The 15,371-nt window shown below is 40.5% G+C and overlaps 1 long non-coding RNA gene across 1 annotated transcript; it reads left to right on the top strand.

Moving 5' to 3' along the window:
* The first annotated feature begins 669 nt into the window (after positions 1–669).
* On the top strand, positions 670–8,042 carry LOC129521069 (uncharacterized). The gene is made up of 3 exons (XR_008666748.1): positions 670–758; positions 7,024–7,107; positions 7,881–8,042. It is a non-coding gene; the product is annotated as an uncharacterized LOC129521069 (long non-coding RNA).
* Positions 8,043–15,371: the final 7,329 nt, after the last annotated feature.

Below are 15,371 nucleotides of genomic sequence, written 5' to 3' on the forward strand. Positions count from 1 at the left end.
TTAGTTTCAATGGGAATTAGCTTCCTAGTCCATAAAATGGAACAGCCCTTACTTTGTTGTGAGGTTTACAACACTCAGTAGGATGCATGATAAATAAAAAATGGCCCTATTTCATGTTGACTGGAAAGAACAAATGTTTTGCTCGTTTACTTATATGGCCCAATACAAAATTTCGTTCAACATTTGGATTCTGGACCCTGTATCTTCCTATTTTTAATGTTTCCTAATGGTCACCACCTTCAGGTTTCCTAGACAATATCTTTTCTTCTCAAGAGGTTCTTGACAACTGTATTGTAAAGAAAAGAAGTGAAGATGTGACTTTGATGATTTACAATGACATATCTAGGTTGTGTGTTGATCCAGTTTGCATAGAGAGTAGCCTGCAAGCTCCCACATGGTATGGCATGGAGCTGCCCGGTGCAGCTGCCTGGTGCCTGGGTTTTTCCACTTCTGACTTAGACTGGAAGGTCTAAGCATTACCAGACCCAAACTGTTTTAGGCCTGGCGGGGGGATGGTGGTGGGGGCCCCTCTGCTAGAAGGTGAAAAAGATGAGGAGACTAATGACTTTCTTGGAAAGAGGTGATGAATACAAACAGATTAAAAGATCAACCTATACACATTAATCTTCTGTAAGGTGCTGGTGCTGGCTGCTTTGGGAAGTACAAAAAGAAGAAGAGAAAGTCCTGCCCTTCAAGGAACTTAGTCAAGATGGATATCAAGGATCCATTCATCCACATGAATTAAATTGAGGCCAGAGGTAAGTATCAACACGAAAGATCCCAGTAGGCCACCAGTGAATACAGTTGATTGTTGGGGGTGCTACTCGGGTGACCCAGAGGAAAAAGAGAGAACAGTGGGGTGGGGGCTCAGCAAAGGCTTTTAGGAGGGAATGGAATTGGACAGACAGAAGAGTCCAAACAGCCAAAGAACAATAGCATAAAAGCGGTGGTGCCAAGGAATGTTTGGGTAAAGATGTCAGAAGCTTTGTGAGAGGATGCAGTGGGGTGGGAGGCCACAGAGATGCTAGCAGCATGTGGCTTTGTGTAAGTCAGGGGACCTCAGTTTCCTCATCTTCCTGAGAGGATGAACATATATGCTCCTTATAGTCATTATAGTCTGACCTTTTAGGATCATGAGTGCTGACCTGAGGAAAAGAAATTGCTTGACAAAATGGGAGTCTATTGGTTCACGTAGACAAGAAGGATGAGAGTGGAATCAGGAAGGCTTTGCTAGTACTTAGCACCCCTTCGGTCAAAATAGGACAGGCAATGTTTTCAGAATAATAGGTCTTTAAATTTTAATGAGTTGTATTACAGACTCACTCCATTCTCCTTACTTTTCTCATTTCACAGGGAATCAGTGAAACTTTTTATAAACCAGTGTTTTAAGAATTATGGTCTAAATGAATTCCTAAATGTCATTCCTGCCAGATGACATATGGGCACATTTTGATGTTTTTGAAATAAAAGCTTGCTAGAATATGAGGAAGTGCTATTGTTTTATTTCATTGCCAGGCCTGGGCCCCAGCAATTGCTCTAATGGGAATATTCCAGGAGTCTAGGCCTCACTGGGCAATGGCTCTTTGGATGAGCTTGGAATGGAGCCACTGGTAGAACTGGATATGGACCAGCAGAGGTTTAGCTGCTTCCTGTGGGGCCAGGCCAAAGTTAGCCAAAGATGGTGCCTTCGATAAAGGACTTTGAAAAGTAATTTATTCTTTTTTTTTTTTTTGACCATTGTGACAGTCTAGAATGGAAAATGCTCAAGAGATAATGTTACTATGTCATGTAGCTAAATTAGTAAGAAAATTCTTTTTTTTTTTTTTTTGGTAAAGATTTTTTTTATTTATTTATGAGAGACCCAGAGAAAGAGAGAGAGAGAGAGAGAGAGAGGTAGAGACACAGGCAGAGGGAGATGGAGGCTCCATGCAGGGAGCCCGACGGGGAACTCTGGGATCACGCCCTGAGTGAAAGGCAGACACTCAACTGCTGAGCCACCCAGGCGTCCCAGTAATAAAATTCTAAGGGGGTCCCAATGACTGGAAATCCAGAATTTCCCAGTGGTTCAAAGTCTGTGTTCAATTATGCCAATCCTAATCAGCAAAACTTTCTTTCCAAAGGCACTGAAGTCCACCCTGTGTGTCCCTGCCTGAGTAGTTTTTTTCTAGATCTTCTTTTTTAAGATTTTATTTATTTATTTGAGAGAGAGAAAGCATGAGTGGGGGGAGGGGCAGAGAGGTAGACTCCCCGGTGAGCAGGGAGCCAGACATGGGACTGGATCCCAGGACCCCGGGATTTTGACCTGAGCCTAAGGCAGATGCTTAACTGCCTGAGCCACCCAGGCACCCAGTTTTTTTCTATATCTTGATTTCAAGGCAATTTCAGTTTTTTTAAAAGCATATTCCTTGCCATTAAGACATGTAATATACTTTAAAGTTCCTGTGATCTTTCAAGTTTATTCCTGCAGTAATCTGACAAGCTAGAGTAACAACACAGGAAATTAAACCAAGAGATCATAAGCTGAAATTCAGTTTTTTAATTTAAAAAATGTCATCACCAAAGTCAGGGTGCGGTTATCATCAGATTTGGGGCAATTTCTCAGTTTTCTTCAGATGCTATTAAAAAATAAAGTTTGAAGTGTCCCCAGAATATTTGGTCTTCCATTAGGAATCTATAATCCACTTTGCTTGTCCTCTTTCACAATTATGGTGCTTGCCATTTGTATTTGAGATGAAAATAACACCAACATACATGTGCTCTATGAGTGGGAACCTGGTCCACTTAACAACAGGAGCTAATTTTGTCATAAATAATGATCACAGCAGTAGATCTCAGCAAATACACCACCATACGAGTCATATAAATAAACTCATTGAGGGATGCCTGGGTGGTGCAGCAGTTAAGTGCCTGCCTTCAGCTCGGAGCGTGATCCTGGGGTCCTGGGATGGAGTCCCACGTCGGACTCCCTGCAGGGAACCTGCTTCTCCCTCTGCCTGTGTCGCTGCCTCTCTCTCTCTTTCTCTCTGTGTCTCTCATGAATAAATAAAATCTAAAAAAACAAAAAATAAAATGAACTCATTGACAGTTCACTTCACATGCTCATGGAAACAAAGGCAAATAAAATAAATAAAAATGCATTTGCAATGTAGTGTAAAAGCTCTCAGCTTTATCTTCTTTTACCAGCTCAGAGGATATGGATTTCTGAGATTTTCTTTCTAATGTCTCGGGGGTCACATCGCCTTCTTTTTAAATTAATTTGTTTTTGACTTTTAAAAACCACCTTTTGAGGTATGCTTGACATACCAAGGGCTATACATAATTAATATAATTTGATGAGTTTGGAGATAAGTATACATCTATGAAACCATTACCACAATCTGTGCCATAAAGATTTCTATCACTTCCAAAAGTTTCCTCTTACTCTCTTATTATTATTATTTCATTATTATTTGGTGATAAAAACACAACATACCAAAAATTTAAGTACACGATAGAGTATTATTAACCATAGAAACTATGATGTACAGTTGATCTCTAGAACTTACTAATTTTGTATAACTGGAACTTGTACCTATTGACTTGTCCCTGTTTCTCCCACCCCTTCCACCCCTGACAACCACTATTTTACTCTCTGCTTCTGTGAGTTTGACTATTTTAGTTTCCTCATATAAGTAGCATTATTTAGCATTTGTTCAACTGTGTCTAGCTTATTTCACTTAGCATAATGTCCTTCACATTCAACCATGTTGTTGCAAATGGCAGGATTTCCTTCTTTTTTAAGGCTGAATACTATTCTATTTTGGGCGTATGCAACATTTTCTTTATCCATTCATCTGTTAATGGGCAGTTAGGTTGCTTAGCTATTGTGAATTAGGCTGCAGTGAAAATGAGAATGCAGATATTTCTTTGAAATCCTGATTTCAAAAAAAGAAAGAAAGAAAGAAAGAAAGAAAAGAAAGAAAGAAAGAAAGAAATCCTGATTTCCTTTCTGTAATTACCCTGACATGTGATTGCTGGATCATATGGTAGTTCTATTTTAATTTTTTGAGGAACCTCCATACTGTTTTACATAGTGACCCAGGTCACAGTGAAATATTCAAAGCATGTCCCCTAAAATCAGAAACAAGGCAAAGCTGACCCCTCTCCATCTTCTACTCCATATTTTACTGAAGTCTTAGCTGATACAAACCGTGAAGTTTGGATACAAAGAAAAAGGTTTCTATTCACAGGGAACAAGATTGTCTTCATAGAAATCCTATGGAATCAACAGTGCAACTATGAAAACTAAAAGTGAACTTAGGAATCTTTCAAGAAGATACAGTTTTCACACACATAATTCTGTTTAATTTCTATATATAGCAGGAAAAAACTGAACATGTAATTTAAGAAAAATACATTTTAGCTTCTTTAAAACTCATAAGATAGATATGAATAAATTTAAGAAAAAATGTGAAATAATTCTACACTGAAAACTACATAATGCTGCTAAAATTAATTTTTTTTGTGTGTTACGGGTACAACTATATTTATATACCAAAGGGGAATCATAGAGTATGTGCAATTTTGTAGCACCCTTTTTCTGAAAATGAACACATTAAGGACACATTTTGACATTCTTAGTTATTATTTTCCAACCTTAAAAAAACCCTGGGGCAACCTGAGTGGCTCAGTCAGTTAAGCATCCAACTCTTGATTTTGGCTCAGGTTGTGGTCTCAAAGTCATAGGATCAAGGCTCCTGGCCGACTCCGTACTCAGTGGTGAGTCTACTTGGGATTCTCTCTTTCCTTCTCCCTCTGCCCCTACTGCCCTACTCTCCCTCAAATAAATTAATGGATCTTTAAAAAATAATTAAATCTTAAAAAACATCTTTAAAAAATAAGAAAAAGAAAAAACTCTGGAACTCGGAAAATTTCAAGCATATATAACAAGGTCATAAACCATGCACCCATCACCCAGGTTCAATGCTTTTGGTTCATCTGCCACTCTCTTGCCTGCCACAGAGGTATTTTTCTTTTAATGAAGTATAGATGATATACAATAATCTTTTAGTTCTGGGTGTATAATATAGTGATTCAACAATTGTATACATTATGAAATGTTCACCATGATAAATATAGTTACCATCTGTCACCATACAAAGTTATTATAATGTTATTGACTATATTTCCTATGCTGTCCTTTTCATTCCATTACTTATTTGTTTTAGGTGAAACACATCGCCTTCTTAATAGAAGCATCACAGAGTTTTTCTACTGGGTCAAGATCTAGAGATTGCTGCTACTTAGAGACGACAGTTTTATAAAATGAATGTGCATTTCAGGCCTAAGTTCACATTTGATCCCAGAAAAGAAAAGCAGAACTGTAATTTGAGCAAAATATAACTATTGAATCCTACAAGAAAAAAATGAAACATACTCCTATGCCAACTGCCAGGCAATGTTCCTGGCTCCCAAGTACAGCCTGGGGCAATGCCAGATGGTCCTTCCCAGGAAATTGAGCTTGTCCTCCACATAGGAAATCTGAATGACTCTATCCCACAGGAAATGCTTTATTGTCCATTATAATGATCATTATGAGAAATACAAAAAAAAAAAAAATTGAGGGTGGCCATGGCTGAAGATTAATCAAAGAAGGAAAGCTGTTAAATAATTGAGACTTTCTGCTGATTGCTTGGCATTCTGGCTAAGACCAGGTGTTGTGGCCTTAAAATAATGGGGTAGAGGGCAGCCTGGGTGGCTCAGTGGTTTACTGCTGTCTTCGGTCCAGGGCCTGGTCCCAGAGACCCGGAATCGAGTCCCACATCGGGCTCCCTGCCTGGAGCCTGCTTCTCCCTCTGCCTGTGTCTCTGCCTCTCTCTCTCTGTATGTCTCTCATGAATAAATAAAATCTTTAAAAAAGAATAATGGGGTATGATTATTATTGGGAGGGGGGTAATAGAGCAATAATAACTAACAAAAGAATATATACTATGTTCCTAGCACCATGCTAAAAATGTATGCACATTAATACTTTAAACAATTTCATGAGGTCAGTGTTATTATTTTGATCACCTATTGTCCCTAATTACAGATGTGGAAATCAGTGGACACGTTTCCACTGGATTCTGGGGTGCCAGCTCACAGAGTTGCCTAAAGTCTTACATTTGATAAATGGCAGGGCCACAGTTTGAACCCTGATCTATTTGCCTTCTGAGTTTGAGATCAACATTCTGCGTTACAGTATCGTGACCACCCCCAGCATTTGTATAAAATAATATTGCCTCAGACGTGCTATCTTTTGAGTGTTAGGAGACTCCATTGTGCTTTGCCTTGCTCAGATAACATTGGTTGGAGAGCTTCTCTGTCTTGCTTTTTGCTCCCCAGATCTTTACTGAGGTGTCTCATCTAGACTGCTTGTCTTCTTCAGTTCCAATTACATATGCTTTGGTCTCTGCTAGCAACAGGATTATGTCCATCGATCATTTTTTTAAATGGCTTCAGTGGTGACATTTCTCTGCTGCTGAAAGGGCCTTTTAATTTTCATGCTGCTTCTGGGTGAGCCACAGCTAAGCTTAGCGGGGAAAAACAACTAAAGTAAAACAAACTCTACAGATTTTAATACTATTTAGACAATTAAATTCCTACATAAATTCTGAGAGATGATAGGCAGGGTCAGATCTATAATAATGCTCAATTTAGGGCCTGGAATCCTCAGGAGAGTTGTGAACATGGATTCATTCAAGCCACCTCTGCTCTCCCTTAGAATTTTCCCTAGGAAAGCTCCTCCTCTGCAATGTCCAAAGTGCTCTAGAATTAAAAACAAGAATGAAAAGCTACTATTAATTATAGCCAACATGCATGGTGCACTTAGTGTGCCAAGCTAAATGTAAGTTATCATTACCCTTTTAAGAAAGTCCAGTGATGCTGAGCAGTTGATAATTCCTTTGAGTTGTAGCCCCAAGTGACAGAGATATGGGATTTAAACTTTGAACCCTGAACATGAGTTGAGTTTGGTTTTTGGTTGTTTTGTTTCTTTTTTGCCAGAATCCATGTGTCTAAAAGTTATCAAACACTGTCTGCCTGGGCCAGGCCCTTAGCAACACCTTGTGGGAAATATGGATCCATCAGGTATGATTATTCTTCAAAAAAGTCACAATCTAACTACTAAGATAAAATATAAATACAGGAAGGTTTACTGACCACAAAAAAAGTTAAGTCATATTTCAAGAAGTGTTGCTTGGGATACAAAATTGGTTGTCAAATACATTTTAATTTTTTTTTAAGGATTTTATTTCTTTATTTGACAGAGAGCACAAGCAGAGGGAGGGGCAGGTAGAGGGAGAGGGAGCTGGGAGCCCAACATGGGACTTGATCCCAGGACCCCAGGGTCATGATCCGAGCAGAGGCAGACTCGTAACCGACTGAGTCACCCAGGTGCCTGTCAAGTACATTTTACTAATCCTAATTGCTACATTTCAGAGGAAGATGAGGGGGTCTCAGGTTTAGGGCAGGAGCCTCAGGGTGGAGGTGGGGTTTAGCCACTTCTGCAAAAAAGACTGGGTTTCCCAGAATTGGCAAGTGGTGGGGCTTTCTAGGTGAGTGGAGGGGCCAACTCCAGGGGTTCAGACAGGTGAGTACCAGAATTTAATACCATACTCCACCTCCTTTTCCCTTCCTTCCCTCCAATAGTTCGCTCTTTAGATCTGGGGCTTTTGTGCTGCTGCATTTGTCTTAAGAAGGAATATGAGCTAATAAATCCATTCATGCCAAGATGTGTACCCTTGGCAGGAGTATATGCATTTTTCATATGGGCACAGGGACACAGTAATGACAAAGTAGTAGTCACTGATACTGATACAAAGTCACTGATAGTGGAATTTCTCCTGTTTCGTGTCCTCCAGAGGCCTATCCTGCCCGCGTGTACTTCCACTCTGCCTCCCACAGCACCAGATGTCCACATGCCCATCCTTGGCCCCCAGCAGTACTGGATGAAAGAGTGTGGCTGGAGCCCGAGAGTCCATCTCTGGCTGTGGAAAACCAACTCAGAGCACTGTGCTTTGCCACTGGAGATGAGTAATGTCTTTTTCAAATGTAAAGTATACATAAGTTGTTATTCCTTATATATTTTATCAAAACTTTTACCGAAGCTTGAACAAAAAATAATAATCCACACTTTAAATGATCTTCCCATACTACTTAAGAACTAAGAGTAGCAGCTACAGAATCTCATTTTATTTGCCTCAGCAAACATATGCTACTCTATATGTGTTTTTGACTGACACATTTACTGCCTCAGAATATGACAATTTTACCATTTCAAATAAACTATGGAAATTTGACTGCGTAAGGATTTGATAACAAGCTCCAGCATGGTAAGCCTTAGGTCATGTGGTAACTTGTCATGTCTACCCTCGTGTGGACTTGAACCTTGAATAGGCTTAGAAGTAGCCCTTGAACAAAGAAGTCCTGCACTGGCGCCAGGGTTAGGGGTATCAAGCATCCCGTTTGTCCGGGCCTCTTAGGTTTCCCAGGAGGGAGGCCTTTCAATGCTAAACCCTCAGGAGAGTCCTGAGCAAACTGGGACAGCTTCACCCTGTGAGACCAGGTTACAGGGCAGGGGCAAGGCTCCGAGGCTCACAGCTTAGCTGCTGTGGTCCAGAGGGAAGGCAGCTCTCTGGCCTCGGAGGTCGACACCCGGAAGGAAAGCGTTTCTCTCCTGGATTTTCCAGGATGTGGGAGGTTAGCCTTTTGGGCCACAGAGCTGTGGGTGTGGGTAAAATGGCCCAACATAAGGGACAGAAAGGCCAAGTAGGAAGAGAGAGAGTGAGGGGTGTGAGCAGAGCAGTGGTTAGAGGCAGCCTGCGGAGGACTTTGGCAGGAGAGGAGAGAACATGAAGGGGAAGGAGATGAGCTGAACTACTGTGTGGGCCCAGAGGAGGTGAATGGGTGCGCACAGCTCCGAGCCGCCTCTGGCCATTAGAATCACTTAGGCACTTTTGAAAAATGTAGATATCTGGCCTATATCCAAGCTAATCGGAATTAGAATTTCTGGAGGTGGGCATAGTCATTGGTCTTTTTTCCTAAAGCTCCCAGATGATCCTAATATGCAGATAAGATTGAAAACGGTTGGCCTTGGGCTCCATGCTGGGTGTAGAGTTTACTTAAAAAAATAAAAATAAAAAAAGAAATAAAACTGATTTTGATATACTGATTTCTTTTCTTTTCTTTTTGTTTTTGTTTTGGTAGTCTCTACATCCAGCATGGGGCTTGAATTCATGATCCTGAGACCAAGAGTCTCATGCTCTTCAGATGGAGTCAGCCAGGGGCCCCTGATATTCTAACCTTAAATCCTACCACCTTGCTGTATTCACTTATAAGGTTTTGTAACCTTTTCATACATTAGGATTTTCTATATAGACAGTCATGTTATCTGTTAAAAAAGATAGTTTGATTTTTCCTTTCATATCAGTATGTCTTTAATTTCCATTTCTTGCCTTTTGCCAAGGCTAGGAACTCTAGAAAATACTGTTGGGTAGAAGTCCTGAAAGTGCTCCTGATCTTAGGAGGAAAGATTTCAGTCTTTTCACCATTAAAAAGTAGATTTTTATTTTATTTTTTTAAGAAGTAGATTTTTTTTTAAGAAGTAGATTTTTAATAGATTCCCCTAATTAGGCTGAAGAAGTTCCCAGCTATTCCTGTTTTGCTGAGAGTTGTTTTAAACCATGATTGAATGCTGAATTTTGACGGATGTTTTTTCTGATATTCATATGGTTTTTCTTTTTTAATTGTTCAATATGGTGAAGAAATAGTTGATTTTTTTCAATGTTAAATAAACATTGAAACACCTCCTTTCGTTCCTGGTGTAAACTCTACTTCATCATGATATATTATCAGCTGTTGATCCCATTCGGTGTATTTTTTATCTAAAGCACTGTGTTTTTCATTTTTATAGTTTGATTTAGGGCTTTTTGTCTTCCATTTTTCTTCATCATTCTGATGCATTCTTCTACCTTCTTGTGTATATGAGGGGTATGTTTATAATAGCTATTTTAATGTCCCGGTTGACTAATTTTGTCATTTGTATCATTTCTGGCTCTACTCTTACTGTTTGCATATTCACCTTCCTATGAGCCACATTTGCCTGCTTCTCTGCCATTTTGGTTAGATGCCAGATATTGTAAATTTTACCTTTTGGGCTCTGTTGTTCTTGCTTTTTGTGTGTGTTGTAATATATTCCTTTTAAGTATTTTTTTCCTTTATTCTGGAACCCCCCGTTAAGTAAATTGAAAATGTTTGATCCATGTGAGACTTACTTTTAAGCTTTTTTAGGTAGGCTCAGAACAGCTTCTAGTGTAGGTAACATGGGTACTGTTACCTACTGAGTACTCCACTTCATCCCTCCTGTGTTCGGAGACCTTCCCATTCTGACTTCTGAGAAGTGGTGTAAGCTCTGGGGATTTTTCCTCCTGCTTCTTTCTGGGGGCTATTTTTCTGGCCTTAGTCATATTCTCACATGCATGAGCTAGTCAGGACGCCACTAAATATGGAGGGGAACCCTCTGCAGATTCAGAGCTTTTTCTTTAAGCAACTATCCCCTGCCCAGCAGTGTAATTTAGCCTTGCTTCTCTGAACTCTGAGTCTTGTCTCTTCAAGTCAGTGAGGCCATCACGCCTTCTTTAGGTTCTCACTCACAGGGCTGCATGCAGTCTGGCCCCTCTCTTTAGGCTGCAAGCCAAGGCAAAAATAGGGCTTATCTTATTTGTTTCCTTCACTCAAGAATCACCGTTCTTTTCTGCCTAATGCCCCATGTCTAGAAACCACTCTTGTATTTTGGCCTATTGTTTAAGGCAAAAAGTAGAAGTTCTGTCTTTGTTCTTCAGAAGTTATTTGACAGTTGCTCACAGATGAGGAAGGGTTAATGTTACTGGGATTTCTACAAAGTAACCTTTTTTTATTTTTTAAAGATTTTATTTATTTATTCATGAGACACACACAGAGAGAGGTAGAGGCACAGGCAGAGGCAGAAGCAGGCTCCCCAGGAGGAGGCCAATGTGGAACTTGATCCCGGATCCTGGGATCACGCCCTGAGCCAAAGGCAGACGCTCAACCACTGAGCCACCCAGGCATCCCAAAGTTAACTTTTTTAAAAATAGGAACTTTAACTCTCACTGTGAAGAGACTGTGAAAGAGCTGTACCAAATTTGGCAGGCACTCGCTGTGGCTTGGAGTATTGATGTCCTACCTACCTGAGATGTGCTATTTGACACCATAGATTATATAGACAGCTTATATTGACTATAAGTCCCATTAGAGTCTTAAAGCAAGCTCTTGGGGGTAGGACATGTGTTTTCTGCTAATGAGAGCAAATCTCTTCCACAAAGTCATGCTGAGAGCAGATTGGTGCTGTGACAAAAAGTGACAACTAAGAGGAAAAGCTTGGATTGAAGGGAAAAAAAATACTTTTTTTGAAGCAGAGAACTCCTGAGTTAGTCTCCGTGTCAACATGTGCATTCTCTACTTTCTCCCCTACAGTTCTCTGTTGTTTTGAGGGAAATTAAAGAAAGGACCTATTCCATACTTACAATGGATTGGCAAAGGTTAGTGGTGCTTCTCCCTGTCAATCTCCATTTCCATTGGCCAGAATTGCAAGAGGGTGATTCTAGCTTCAAGGGGATAATAGACAAAGGCCCCTGGGTGGCAACCCAGTAAGGAGGCTGGGGGAAGAGACCATGTGCAGATCTCTTTGTGAACCCTCAGAGTGGCCTCTTAGCAATAATAAGGAAACATTTTGGGATGGCAAAGTTTCTACAGTCAATCAGATGGGGGCATGGAAGGTAGTCTAAATATTAATGGACATGTTCCTTATTTATCATCTCTGACTGTTGATGCCTAGATACACACACACACACACACACACACACACACACTGCTAGGTAAACTGACTCAGGTACCATTTTGCACAGGGATATCCTTTAGGTTGACTGACATCAGAATGCCTTCCTCAATATATCACATGTACACTCACACACACACACACACACACACACACACACACACTCAGATATACAAGCCAAAGGTTTTCTTTCTTTTCTTTTTTCTTTTCTTTTTTAAAGATTTATTTATTTGAGAGAGAGAGAGAGAGAGAGAGAGAGAGAGAGAGAGAGAGAGAGAACGCACATGCACGAGTGCATGCATGACCATGAGAGACGGGGTACAGGGGAGGGGAGGGGAAGGGCAGAAGGAAAGATTCTCAAGCAGACTTCCTGCTGAATGCAGATCCCATTGCAGGCACGATCTCATGACCCTGAGATCATGACCTGAGCCAAAATCAAGAGTTGGACGCTTAACCGACTGAACCACTCAGGAGCCCCCAAATCAAATGTGTATCTATATAACTGTCATTGAACAATCAGAAAATGAATCAAAACATATCATTTACTATTTGTTGTGGACTGAATGCTTGTGTCCCCTCAGGATTCATGTGTTGAAATCTAACCCCCAAGGTAATGGTATTTGGAGGTGGGGCCTTTAGGAGATAATTAGGTTGTGGGTGTGGAGTCATTGTGAATGGGATTTGTGTCCTAATAAGGTGATAAAGGGACCAGAGCTCATGCTCGCGCTCAATCTCTCCCTCTCTCTCTCTCTGTCTCTGCCATGTGAGGATACAAAAAAGTCAGTCATCTGTAACTGGGAAGAGGGCTCTCATCCAACCATGCTGGCACCACTATGTAGGACTTCTAACCTCCACAACTGTGAGAAATAAACTTTTGTTGTTCATAAACCACCCAGTTTATGGTATTTTGCTATAACAGCCTGAGTTAAGACATTACTGCATCAAAAAATATGAAATGCTGGGATGCCTGGGTGGCTCAGTGGTTGAGTGCCTGCCTTTGGCTCAGGACATGATCCCAGAGTCCCAGGATGGAGTCCCACATTGGGCTCCCCACAGAGAGTCTGCTTCTCCCTCTGCCTATGTCTCTGCCTCTCTCTCTCTGTGTGCCTCTCATGAATAAATAAATACAATATTAAAAAGAAAATTATTTAAAAATATGAAATGCTTTGAGATAAATTAGATAACAGTTGTACAAGACCCATACACTGCAAACCACAAAATACTGCTGAGAGAAATTAAAGACCTAAACAAGTGGAGAGATATACTATGTTCATGGATCAGAGGATTCAAAATTGTTAATAGTTCATCTCAAATTGACCTATTCAACCCAATCCCCATGTAATTCCAGTAAGACTTCTTTTTGTATAAATATATAAGCTGAATTTAAGATTTACATAGAATTGCAAAAGATTTATAATAACCAAAACCATTTTGAAAATAAAGAACCAAGGTGAAAATCATAAATGACTTGATTTTAAATTTTTAGAAGCTTGGGATGCCTGTGTGGCTCAGCATTTGAGCATCTACCTTCAGCTCAGGGCATGATCCCAGGATCCGAGATCAAGTCCCACATCAGGCTCCTTGCATGGAGCCTGCTTCTCCCTCTTTCTGTGTCTCTTCCTCTCTCTCTGTGTGTCTCTCATGAATAAATAAATAAAATCTTAAAAAAAATGTTTTTTAGAGAGTTAAAATAATCAAGATAGTGTGATATTGGTATAAAGACATACATCAATGTAAATTTGTATGTATATAAGGATATACATCAAAGGAACAGAGTAGAGTCCAGAAATAGACTCACATATGTATAGCCAAGTGATTTTTAACAAGGATGCCAAGGCAATTTGACAGGGAAGGAATAATCTTTTTAACAAATGGTGCTAGAACAGTTGGATAGCCATATGCAAAAATATGAACCACAACTCAATACCCTACACCACTAGATTATAGGGCTAAATGTTAAGAGCTAAGACCAGAAAAATTCTAAAAGTAAACACAAGAGGAAAATCTGAATGTCCTTGGTTAATCCAAAAAATGACCCAAATGTTCATCAACTTTAAAATGTCTAAACAGGGGTACCTGGGTGGCTTAGTCAGTTTGAATATCTGCCTTCAGCTCAAGTCATGATCCCAGGTCCTGAGATTGATCCCCACATGTAGCCCCACAACAGCAGGGAGCCTACTTCTCCCTCTCCTGCTCTCCCTGCTTGTGGTCATTCTCTCTCTGTCTGTCAAATGAATAAATAAAATCTTTTAAAAAATGTCTAAACAAATGTGGTATATACTCATTTAGTACTACTATTAGAATACTATTTAGCAATAAAGGAACAAAACTATTGATATACTCATCAAAATAGATGAATCTCAAAATCATTATGCTGGGTGAAAGATGCCAGACAGAAAGAGTACATACCATATGAGTCCATTTATGTAAGCTTTTAGGAAATGCAAACTGACTCAGTTGCAAAGTGGACCAGTGGTTGCATGGGGGTGGAGAGCAAGGAGAGATAGGAGGGGAAAGATTTCAAATAGGAATGAGATAGAAATGTTTGCTGTATTGATTGTGGCCATAGTTTCATGGGAATACAAATATGTCAAAATTTATCAAATAGTATTCCTTAAATATGTACAGTTCATTTTTTAAAAAGATTTTTAATTTATTTATTCATGAGAGACAGAGACAGAGAGAGAGGGAGACAGAGACATAAGCAGAGGGAGAAGCAGGCTCCGTGAAGGGAGCCCGATGTGGGACTCAATCCCAGGACTCCAGAATCACGGCCATGAGCTGAAGGCAGATGCTCAACCGCTGAGCCACCTAAGTGTCCTAATATATGCAGTAAATTGTAAGTCAATTATATCCCAATAAGCCTGTTTTTAAAAAGTACAAAGAGCAGTCTGTAGTATAGTGCAGTTTAAATCCTGGAGAAGTGTACCAGTCAGGGCAATTAACACTAGATGTTGTAACAAGAAACCCAGTATCTCAGTGGCTTAATACCACACAAGTTTGCTTTGCTTATGTTACAAAGTCACTTGGGTTGTACAGCTCCTGGCAGCTTGCAGGATAAGAAAAAGAGCAGAGGTGATCATGACCAGACATACAAGGAGATTCCCATCACGTGTGCCCACATCCCTTAGGCCAAAACCAGTGACATAGCAGGCAAGAGAGTCTTCTCCAGGCTGGTGATGAAGTTTTGGAATATAGGTGACGTTTGGTGGGGGGAGGTCCGGAGCCCACCACTGAGAAAGAACTCTTGAGACGTCTTTGGTGCAAAAGGGTGGTTTTATTAAAGCTGGAGGATGGGAGCCTGGGCAGGGAGAGGGCTGCCGGGCCTGGGAGGGGAGGCTGATTGTACCCCTGGGAGAGGGAGGGTTGGGGAGCGTGTCCTCCCTAAGGAGCTTTGGAAGCCGGGTTTCCAGGACCTCGAGGGACAGCTGTTGTGGGAAAAGGTCACTTACAACCATCTAATGAGACCCGAGTCAGGAGACCCTACAGATCTGTATCA

Source organism: Nyctereutes procyonoides, unplaced genomic scaffold, assembly GCF_905146905.1.
Source record: "Nyctereutes procyonoides isolate TBG_1078 unplaced genomic scaffold, NYPRO_anot_genome, whole genome shotgun sequence".
NCBI lineage: Eukaryota > Metazoa > Chordata > Mammalia > Carnivora > Canidae > Nyctereutes > Nyctereutes procyonoides.